Source organism: Salvelinus fontinalis, chromosome 24 (genome assembly GCF_029448725.1).
Source record: "Salvelinus fontinalis isolate EN_2023a chromosome 24, ASM2944872v1, whole genome shotgun sequence".
NCBI lineage: Eukaryota > Metazoa > Chordata > Actinopteri > Salmoniformes > Salmonidae > Salvelinus > Salvelinus fontinalis.
This window is the reverse complement of record NC_074688.1, coordinates 19,264,560-19,274,596: the sequence shown is the minus strand read 5'-3', so window position 1 is coordinate 19,274,596 and position 10,037 is coordinate 19,264,560. Positions and strand designations below refer to the sequence as shown.

The 10,037-nt window shown below is 45.9% G+C and overlaps 1 pseudogene; it reads left to right on the top strand.

The window, feature by feature from the left end:
- Positions 1–4,035: 4,035 nt before the first annotated feature.
- On the top strand, positions 4,036–9,431 carry LOC129822105 (POU domain class 2-associating factor 1-like; annotated as a pseudogene).
- Positions 9,432–10,037: the final 606 nt, after the last annotated feature.

Below are 10,037 nucleotides of genomic sequence, written 5' to 3'. Positions count from 1 at the left end.
AATAGAACTGTTTGGCCATAATGACCATCGTTATGTTTGGAGGAAAAAGGGGGAGGCTTGCAAGCCGAAGGACATCATCCCACGGGGGTGGCAGCATCATGTTGTGGGGGTGCTTTGCTGCAGGAGGGACTGGTGCACTTCACAAAATAGATGGCATCATGAGAAATAAAAAATTATGTGGACATACTGAAGCAACATCTCAAGATATTAGTCAGGAAGTTAAAGCTTGGTCGCAAATGGGTCTTCCAAAAGGACAATGAGCCCAAGCATACTTCAAAAGTTGTGGCGAAGTAGCTTAAGGACAACAAAGTCAAGGTATTGGAGTGGCCATCACAAATCCCTGACCTCAACCCGTGGCCATCACAAATCCCTGACCTCAACCCTACCGAAAATGTGTGGGCAGATCTGAAAAAGCGTTGTGCGAGCAAGGAGGCCTACAAACCTGACTCAGTTAAACCAGCTCTGTCAGGAGGAATGGGCCAAAATTCACCCAACGTATTGTGGGAAGCTTGTGGAAGGCTACCTGAAATGTTTGACCAAAGTTAAACAATTTAAAGGCAATGCTACCAAATACTAATTGAGTGTATGTAAACTTCTAACCCACTGGGAATGTGATGAAAGAAATAAAAGCTGAAATGAATCATTCTGGCTACTATTATTCTGACATCTCACATTCTTAAAATAAAGTGGTGATCCTAACTGACCTAAAACAGGGACTTTTTTACCAGGATTAAATGTCAGGAATTGTGAAATACTGAGTTTAAATGTATTTGGCTAAGGTGTATGTAAACTTCCGACTTCAACTGTATGGTTTACAGTTTGCATAAAGTCCAATGAAGTTCCTTGATGGCCGTCTTGGTATCCACTTGCGGTGGGATATACACGGCTGTGACGATAACTGAGGAGAGTTCTCTTGGGAGATAATATGGTCGGCATTTTACAGTGAGGAATTTTACGTCAGGTGAACAAAAGGACTTGAGTTCTTGTATGTTGTTACAATTACACTATGAGTCGTTAATCATGAAACATACACCATTGCCCTTCTTCTTACCGGAGAGATGTTTATTCCTGTCAGTGCAATCAATTAATTTGTTGTCCCTCTTTAGAACTGTGTGCTGTTGAGCTCAACTAGTTAGATTTGTCTCTGCCTCATTGTTCACGGCTCCTGTTCCTTTCTCTAATTTCTTAATTTACCTCTTTCTCCTGCCCCGTAGGGTGCATCCCAATGTATATATTTTGTTCCATTAGCTTCATGGATTTAACAGATACTGAAAATCCCGTTGGCTGTATGGACTCTGACTGTAACGTTCGTCTAAGTCGTTTTCCTCCTCAGACGAGGAGGAGCAAGGATCGGACCAACATGCAGTGAGGTATGTAGACATAATGATTTAATTAAATTGACAAGACGAACACTGACACGAAATACACTTGAATAAGCTACAAAACCAGAAACGATGTGAACAAACCTGAACGAGATAACATAACGCATGAACAGGAACGAACACACACACGAACACAAACGAAACAGTCCCGTGTGGTGCGACATACACAGACACAGGAACAATCACCCACAAACAAACAGTGAGAACAGCCTACCTTAATATGGTTCTCAATCAGAGGAAACGTCAAACACCTGCCTCTAATTGAGAACCATATCAGGCAACACATTTAACCCAACTTAGAAACACATAACAAGGAATGCCCACCCCAACTCAAGGGGAGGGTCTGGGTGGGCATCTGTCCGCGGTGGCGGCTCCGGCGCAGGACAAGGACACCACTCCACCATAGTCTTTGTCCCCCTCCTTAGCGTCCCTTGAGTGGCGACCTTCGCCCCCGACCCTGGTCCAGGAACCTTCACCAAGGCCCCTCCTAGATAGCGGAGACAACTCAGAACAGGGAGGTAGCCCAGGACAGAGAGGTAGCTCAGGACAGAGAGGTAGCTCAGGACAGAGAGGTAGCTCAGGACAGAGGGGTAGCTCAGGACAGAGGGGTAGCTCAGGACAGAAGGGTAGCTCAGGACAGAGGGGCAACTCCGGACTGAAGGGCAACTCCGGACAGAGAGGCAGCTCTGGACTAGATGCAGCTCCGGACTATATGGCAGCTCATGACTGGAGGGCAGCAGCTCATGACTGGAGGGCAGCAGCTCATGACTGAAGGGCAGCAGCTCATGACTGGAGAGCAGCAGCTCATGACTGGAGGGCAGCAGCTCATGACTGGAGGGCAGCAGCTCATGACTGGAGGGAAGCAGCTCATGACTGGAGGGAAGCAGCTCATGACTGGAGGGCAGCTCATGACTGGAGGGCAGCTCATGACTGGAGGGCAGCTCATGACTGGAGGGCAGCTCATGACTGGAGGGTAGCTCATGACTAGAGAGCAGCTCATGACTGGAGGGCAGCTCATGACTGGCTGGCAGCTCATGACTGGAGGGCAGCTCATGACTGGAGGGCAGCTCATGACTGGAGGGCAGCTCATGACTGGCGGGCGGCTCTGGCAGCTCCTGACTGGCTGGCGGCTCTGGCAGCTTCTGACCGGCTGGCGGCTCTGGCAGCTCCTGACTGGCTGGCGGCTCTGGCAGCTCCTGACTGACGGACGGCTCTAATGGCTCGGGACAGACGGGCGGCTCTGAAGGCTCGTGGCAGACGGATGGCTCAGATGACGCTGGGCAGACGGATGGCTCAGATGGCGCTGGGCAGACGGATGGCTCAGATGGCGCTGGGCAGACGGATGGCTCAGATGGCGCTGGGCAGACGGATGGCTCAGATGGCGCTGGGCAGACGGATGGCTCAGACGGCGCTGGGCAGACGGATGGCTCAGATGGCGCTGGGCAGGCAGGCAGCTCAGACGGCGCTGGGCAGACGAGCAGTGCAGGCAGCTCAGACGGCGCTGGGCAGACAAGCAGTGCAGGCGGCGTTGAGCAGACGAGCAGTGCAGGCGGCGTTGGGCAGACGGCCGACTCTGACCTGCTGAGGCGCACAGTAGGCCTGGTGCGTGGTGCCGGAACTGGTGGTACCGGACTGGAGACACGCACCTCAAGGCTAGTGCGGGGAGCAGGAACAGGGCACACTGGTTTCTCAAAGCGCACTATAGGCCTGGTGCGTGGTGCCGGAACTGGTGGTACCGGACTGAGGGCACGCACCTCAGGGCGAGTGCGGGGAGAAGGAACAGTGCGTACAGGGCTCTGGAGACGCACAGGAGGCTTGGTGCGTGGTGCCGGAACTGGTGGTACCGGGCTGGAGACACGCACCACAGGGAGAGTGTGTGGAGGAGGAACAGGGCTCTGGAGACGCACTGGAAGCCTGGTGCGTGGTGTAGGCACTGGTGGTACTGGGCTGGGGCGGGAAGGTGGCGCCGGATATACCGGACCATGCAGGCGTACTGGCTCCCTTGAGCACCGAGCCTGCCCAACCTTACCTGGTTGTATGCTCCCCGTAGCCCGACCCATGCGGGGAGGTGGAATAACCCGCACTGGGCTGTGTAGGCGAACCGGGGACACCATGCGTAAGGCTGGTGCCATGTACACCGGCCCAAGGAGACGTACTGGAGGCCAGATATGTTGAGCCGGCTTCATGGCACTTGGCTCAATGCTCAATCTAGCCCTGCCAGTGCGGGGAGGTGGAATAACCCACACCGGGCTATGCACACGTACAGGAGACACAATGCACTCTACCGCATAACACAGTGTCTGCCCGTACTCTCGCACTCCACGGTAAGCATAGGGAGTTGGCGCAGGTCTCCTACCTGACTTCACCACACTCCCTTTTAGCCCCCCTCAAGACATTTTTGGGCTTGACTCTCCGGCTTCCAGCCTCGCTTGTGTGCTGCCTCCTCATACCACCGCTCCTGGGCTTTAGCTGCCTCCTTCTCCTCCCGAGAGCGGCGATTCTCTCCAACCTTAGCCCAGGGTCCTTTTCCCTCCAAAATGTCCTCCCATGTCCATGAGTCCTGTGTAATTGGCCGCTGCTGTCGCTGCTGCCCGTTACCCCGCTGCTTGATCCTTTGTTGATGGGTGATTCTGTAACGTTCGTCTAAGTCGTTCTCCTCCTCAGACGAGGAGGAGCAAGGATCGGACCAACATGCAGTGAGGTATGTAGACATAATGATTTAATTAAATTGACAAGACGAACACTGACATGAAATACACTTGAATAAGCTACAAAACCAGAAACGATGTGAACAAACCTGAACGAGATAACATAACGCACGAACAGGAACGAACACACACACGAACACAAACGAAACAGTCCCGTGTGGTGCGACATACACAAACACAGGAACAATCACCCACAAACAAACAGTGAGAACAGCCTACCTTAATATGGTTCTCAATCAGAGGAAACATCAAACACCTGCCTCTAATTGAGAACCATATCAGGCAACACATTTAACCCAACATAGAAACACATAACAAGGAATGCCCACCCCAACTCACGCCCTGACCAACTAAACACATACAAAAACAACAGAAAACAGGTCAGGAACGTGACACTGACAGCATATCCCCAGCTAGCCATGTTTCCATGAAAGAGAGTATGTTACAATCCCGGATATCTCTTTGGAAAGCAAAGTCAGTTCAAATGCCCTGGGAGGTGCAGATAAAGGATCTGCTTTGGGAATGTCTTATTCCTGGTCGTAGCGCTGGTTGTGCTGGTAAGTTGATGTCTCTCTGATATCCAATAGTTCTTCCCGGTTGTATGTAATAACACTTAAGGTGTTCTGGGCTAACAATGTAATAAATAATACATAAAAAACTAAATACTGCACAGTTTCCTAAGGACTCGAAGCGAAGCTGCCATCTCTATCAGCGCCATCTTGTCCAGGTGCAACCAAACTAGGGCCTGCAGGACCTGCCTTGTTGATAGGGCTGTTAAGAAGGCAGCTTATTATGGACAAACTTCTCCCCATCTTAGCTACTGTTGTATCAATGTTTTGACCATGACAATTTACAATCTAGGATTAATCCAAGCAGTTTAGTCACCTCAACTTGCTCAATTTCCACATTATTCATCACAAGATTTAGTTGAGGTTTAGGGTTTAGTGAAGGATTTGTCCCCAATACAATGCTTTAAGTATTTTTTTTATATTTAAGACTAACTTAGTCCTTGCCACCCATTTTGAAACTAACTGCAGCTCTTTGTTAAAGTGTTGCTGTCATTTCACTAGCTGTAGTAGCTGATGTCTATACTGTTGAGTCATCCGCATACAAAGACACACTGGCTTTACTGAGTGGCATGTCGTTAGTAAAGTTGAAATAAGTAAGGGGCCTAGACAGCTTCCGTGGGGAATTCCTGATTCTACCTGGAATACGTTTGAGAGGCTTCCATTAAAGAACACCCTCTGTGTTCTGTTGGACAGGTAACTCTTTATCCACAATATAGCTGGGTGTGTAAAGCCATAACACATACATTTTTCCAGCAGCAGACTATGATCGATTATGTCAAAAACCGCACTGAAGTCTAACAAAACAGCCCCCACAATCTTTTTTTCATCAGTTACTCTCAGCTAATCATCGGTCATTTGTGTAAGTGCTGTGCTTGTTAAATGTCCCTCCCTATTAGCATGCTGAAAGTCTGTTGTCAATTTGTTTACTGTAAAGTAGCGTTGTATCTAGCCAAACACCGTTTTTTCCACAAGTTTACTAAGGGTTTGTGACAGGATGATTGGTCGGCTATTGGAGCCAGTAAAGTTTTTTTTACTATTCTTAGGTAGCAGTATGATTTTTGCTTCCCTCCATGCCTGAGGGCATACATTTTCTAGTAGGCTTAAATTGAAGATATGGCAAATAGGAGTGGCAATATCGTCCGCTATCAACCTAAATAATTTTCCATCCAAGTTGTCATGCCACGGTGGCTTGTCATTGTTGATAGATAGTGATAATTGTTTCACGTCTTCCACACTCACTTTACGGAATTCAAAATGACAGTGCTTGTGAGCCTGTCATTCTATAATAGAGGATTGAACAAGACAGAGCAGGAGACAAAAGAGAACAGAGGCCAAGCCACAGGAATGCAATTGGAAACATTTTAGATAAGTGTCAACCTGTCAACCTGAAGCGACAAACAGAATCTTCAGCATTTCTTCTTATCTTTACAACATGCCCTAAAAACCGAGAGAGATGGCCTTTCGTTCGGCTGGACATGCACAACGTCAACTGAAAGGAGCCTGGAGAAGATCAGATCAGATTCCTACAGCAAGGTAGAAAAGGGGATTTTCTCCTTATATAATGCAGGTGTTTTTCCATGACAGTTACTACCTGGCTGCAAGGCTGGGCACAGGGCCTATGCAAATCAGCTCAGCTCAGCCATGCCAACAAGCCCTCTTACCAACCTCTCAACCTATTAATTACCTGACAACTCACAACGCACACAGAGTATGGCATTCTCAACATTACACTCCAACCAACAGACCCTGATGAGATAGAAAGATCGAGGGCCTGTTAAAAAAAGGAGGGATACCCAACTAAATGGACTGTGTTACTTGAGCCTCAGAGGGACTTGATAGTCTAAAAAGAGAGGTTCTCAGAGGTTCCCGGAAGGGTTCAGCAGATCAGTAGAAGAAGTTAGACTGAGTTCAATTTATTTTACTAAATGTGTGCTATTTGTCTTTAAAAAAAGAGAAATGCAAAATTAAGTAATAGATGAATACACCATATAATATATGAAACACCTCTTGCAACAACAATATACAATGAAATTCTCCAGCCTGGCAAGTGAATTTGCATGCCTGGATTCAATTTAATAGTCTCCTGTTCCAGAACCTTTCTGCAATTCCACTGTTCGCTCCAAATTCCCACATACTTCACACACACACACACACACACACACACACACACACACACACACACACACACACACACACACACACACACACACACACACACACACACACACACACACACACACACACACATACACACAAACACACACACACACACACACACACACACACACACACACACACACACACACACACACACACACACACACACACACACACACACACACACACACAAATTGATATAATTTAGTTATTATTCCACTGTGAAGTAATGCAAGTTAATACATTGTTCTACACACAGGGAACATGCCTAAATAAGCAGGTGGATTTGTAGCTACTGTTGAAATTATGTTGGCATTTAGAAGGATTAAAATCACTCACCACCTGGGGTTTACCGTTGATAATGCACATAAAGCATTTGAATGTAAACTCCTGAGCTTTAAAGCTAAAATACCATTGTAACTCAGCTTAAATAATAAAGAGTGAAGTGGTGTGAATTTAGATTCCCTTCCTTCAGGTTGATTTCTCAGTACATATTTTTCACAGGTTGGGATCACAAACAACAACTTGCCTTCATATGCACATCTTGGTAAGTGAATTGGAGTATATATCCCCATCATTTATTTGGATAAGTTTAAATCTTTACGTTACTATTGGCTACTAGTGCTAACCCAGTATGGTATATCCATAGGGACTTCCAGGTTTGAAGTGGCTAGTAGCCTATCCAATGACTCCTCCACAGTCAATGATGGTGGCCTCTGTGCATGTTGGATAGCCCAGCCTGCAGCTACTGCTCTCCAGCCCATGAACCATTGGTCCTACCTAGAGTACCTCCAACAACATGACCCCACCACCCTGCCCCTCACCACTGACATGTACATGGTGGGCCCATCCTCCATACTCACCTACACACACACCTCTTTTTACCAACTTTGGGGTGAGTGAAAGAGCAACAAATCTTGATGCCAACTGAATTTAAAGCATAAACTCTGTAAACATTCCATCATATCCACAGAGCATAGTATTATACACCTTCATCTGTACAAAATAGTTGTAACACAGCTGGGTTTTGACTACAAACACATCCACTGTTGTCGGTGCAGACCCTAGCACCTACGTCCACAGCCCTACCGCAAGTGGACCTCCAGGACTCAGTGCTGACTTATATTCCGTGGACCCAGCCACTAACCACCATCCCTACATCGGGGGTGCAGTTTGCCTCTCAGCCTGCCACTCTGGCTGGGTCTCAGCTGCTTCCCATGTCCATGACAGTGACCCCCACCATGCCCCAGCAGGACCCCCAGCCCCTGGAGCAGAGCCCTGCTGGGGCTGAAGAGCCCAACCCTCTGGAGAAACTTCTGGAGTACCAGGATCAGGATGACAAATACACATATGTGAACAGTTCCTCAATCTTCATCCCCAGTGTCTAAGATATATCAGTGTTGCAGCCAGTCATAAGCATTATTGAAATGTTTACAGAATGCTTATGAATGTTTTATCTATGGGTTATAAATGAATGTATTATGTCGGTAACCCTTGTATTTCTATTGCTCAGATTTCAGGTTAATATACATGGTGTTTGTAGTTATTCTTTTCTTTATGTTGTAATGTACATTGAAGTACTGTGAATAGCTTTTTTTATGACGTAAAAGGAACAGTGTTGTAGTTTGACTAGTTCTATTATTTACTACACAAGAGTTTTGCTGAAAAAGAACTGCTGTCATGTATTATAGATGCTGTAACTGAAAGACAGGCCTTGAATGATTTGTCCCGAATCATGCTAGGAGTTTAAATGTATTTTTTATTTAAATGACTTGTAAGATGTTTATTTGTTAAAGAAATACCTCCTTTCTGACAACCATAATCGAACACAGTTGTTTTGAAAGTAGTTACACTGAGACGTCATTCAACTGTTAAATGAACCCATATTGATATTTATCCAGGGTCTGCTTTGAAGAGTATTTGACATAAAACATGAAAACCTCATCTTCCTGCAGCCTTGCACTCTCTTGTCATTATCTTTTCAACTCAGAAGTCGGAGGTTATGGCTGTCAGTTAACTATGGTCCAGGAGTGGGAAAGGCCATGGTTCTCTGTTTATCTGGCTGTCCCATCTGTGGCTCCCCTGTAGGGTTTTAACCACCGCCCTCAGGCCCCGGGGGAAACCGTCAGAGAAGGGGCTCTGAAGCACACCTGCCACACCCACCTGAAGAAAACCAACTACTACAGGTCTGAGGTCCAGCAAGACTGTGCTCTTGTGTTCTTTCAGTTTATTGGTTTGCGTTTGAAGAAATGTTACGTTGCAGTATGTTACATTACAGTATTTAGAGATCCTGAAGACTGTGAGGCTTCAAAATGTATTATCTCAAACATATTATGACACTAATTGTCAAACCTCTCCTCTTTCTGTATGTTTTTAATGAAAGTTAACTTATAAGTTCATTTTAATGCCATTACTCAATTTAAGACATGAATAGGATACTAATACGTCTCAGAGTGGACAGAACTGACAGTTCCAAGGCCTCAAACGATATGCGCTGAACACAACTATTACAGAACATTAGGATTTTCAGTTGAGGATAAAACAGAAGATGCTATCTTTATCTTATCATAATTAAGTATGAAATGAAACATAGCTAACAGTGTGACATAATAAAAGTGTTTTAAACTCCAAATAAATCATCAAGGGAACCACAATCAGTCTTATCTCTCTCCAAAAAAAGATTTTGTTGCACATCTTGAAAATCTATCACCAATGACAACGTCCTTCATCAGGCCCTCAACCTTTTATTCCTGTTATAACATGTATTAACGCCCTTAGGATGAAGGTCCTGACCTACCTTGTAGCCTCTTTCTGTTTGTGTTTGCATTGCTTGATAGTACTTAAGAAGAAAGACGACAGCTGTGTTGAGATTATACAGAGCATTTGGAAAGTATTCAGACCTCTTGACATTTTCCACATTTAGTTACATTACAGTCTTATTCTAAAATGGATTAAATTGTTTTTTCCCTCATCAATCTACACACAATAACACCGATTTATATGAACATTTTGCAAAAAATAATTCACGTTTACATAAGTGTTCAGAACCTTTACTCAATACTTTGTTGAAGCACCTTTGGCAACAATTACAGCCTCGAATCTTCTTGGATATGATGCTACAAGCTTGGCACACCTGTATTTGTGGAGTTTCTCTCATTCTTCTCTGCAGATCCTCTCAAGCTCTGTCAGGTTGGATGGGGAGCGTCGCTGCACAGCTGTTT